Genomic DNA, 1,625 nt, shown 5'->3' with positions numbered 1-1,625 from the left:
TGGAGGCCGGGCTTACCTCCACCTTAAGTCCAGAGGGTGTCACTCCTCGGGCTTGTGTATTCGCATCACCGGGGTCCATGGAAGTCATTTTAGACCTCCAGAGGGGAGGCAACCCAAACCATCCCCTTAGCCCAGAGGTGTGCCACTCCTCGGGCTTTAAATTCGCAACACCGGGGTCTATGGAAGTCATTTTAGACCTCCAGAGGGGAGGCAACCCCAACCATCCCCTTAGCCCAGAGGTGTGCCACTCCTCGGGCTTTAAATTCGCATTACCGGGGTCTACGGATATCTCGACTTAGGTTTTGAAAACCTCCAGAGGGGGGGGGGTTGGGCTTACCACCACCCTAGCCCAGAGGTGAGTCACTCCTCCTGCTTGAAATTCACATCACCGGGGTCTACGGATGTCTCGACTTAGGTTTCGGGTCACTTCCAGTGAGATTAGGCGTAAAACTCACTATTTTCATGCCCAGAGACGAACCAGAGCCTTGGGCATGTCATAGTTACATAGGGTGTACCCAAACTTTCATTGTTTCTAAAGTAACCCTAATGTCCTGACGGCACCAGACTGGAAACACCCGTGCCCTTTGAATTTGGGCTCACGAAGGTGCCCCCTTTTCGGGCTTGAGACTAGGACGAAATATTGCAATATTCCTTTAAGTTAATTCTGCCCACTGCGAGACCTGAATCACATCCAGGATTATATAGGGGAGTACCCTCCTCCCCTATGCCTCTAACCGGTGTACGGACTCTCGGGCCCGCGCCCCAGAGAACCAGAGGTTCAGAAAAATTTTCCCAAGTACAATTTTCACCCACTGCGAGACCTGGACTGCTCCGGAGGGCCGGGGGGGTGTTAGGCATTCGCCTTCCCCCGACAAATGTTTGAGTGGATGGGATGACTTTCAATGGATCGCGGTTTATTCACCCGCTCTGCCACTTACGACACCCGCACTCCGAATCAGGTCATTTACGAGTCATTTCACACCCGGATCAAGAGACATTTGCTTCAGGAGGCAGGTGGACCAAGGCGTTCATTAGCCCCGGTCCGGTTCCAGTGTCATGCGGCTCTCGTTACCGGCGGTGGGGAGGAACCCGCCTCCCACCGTGGCTATCCAAGATCAAGCTCACCGATGCTGGACGCGGATATATCGCTCCTTCTAGGCGGGATTCCGACTTAGAGGCGTTCTGTCGTAAGCCCTCGGATGATAGCCTTGCACCAGTGGCTGCACAGCCAAGCGTGAGTACCATGTATCCGAACCTGTGGTTCCTCTCGTACTGGGCTGGATTACTATCGGAGCAACGGTCAACATCAGTAGGGTAAAACTAACTTGTCTCACGACAGTCTAAACCCAGCTCACGTTCCCTGTTAGTGGGTGAACAATCCAACGCTTTACGAATTCTGCTTCGCAATGATAGGAAGAGCCGACATCGAAGGATCAAACGACGACGTCGCTATGAACGCTTGGCTGCCACAAGTCAGTTATCCCTGTGGTATCTTTTCTGACACCTCCCGCTTAAAACCCAAAAAGCAGACGGAAGGATCGTTAGGCCCCGCTTTCACGGTCCGTATTCATACTGAAAATCAGGATCAAGCCGGCTTTTGCCCTTATGCTCTACGGGAGGTTTCT

At 53.0% G+C, this 1,625-nt stretch overlaps 1 pseudogene; it reads right to left on the bottom strand.

Annotated features, from left to right (window-relative positions):
- Nucleotides 1-871: 871 nt before the first annotated feature.
- Nucleotides 872-1,625, bottom strand: part of LOC136695977 (28S ribosomal RNA) — a 9,463-nt pseudogene continuing 8,709 nt past the window's right edge.

This window comes from Hoplias malabaricus, chromosome 4 (assembly GCF_029633855.1).
Source record: "Hoplias malabaricus isolate fHopMal1 chromosome 4, fHopMal1.hap1, whole genome shotgun sequence".
NCBI lineage: Eukaryota > Metazoa > Chordata > Actinopteri > Characiformes > Erythrinidae > Hoplias > Hoplias malabaricus.
Note: the sequence above shows the minus strand (reverse complement) of the source record. Positions and strands in the feature narration are given on the sequence as shown.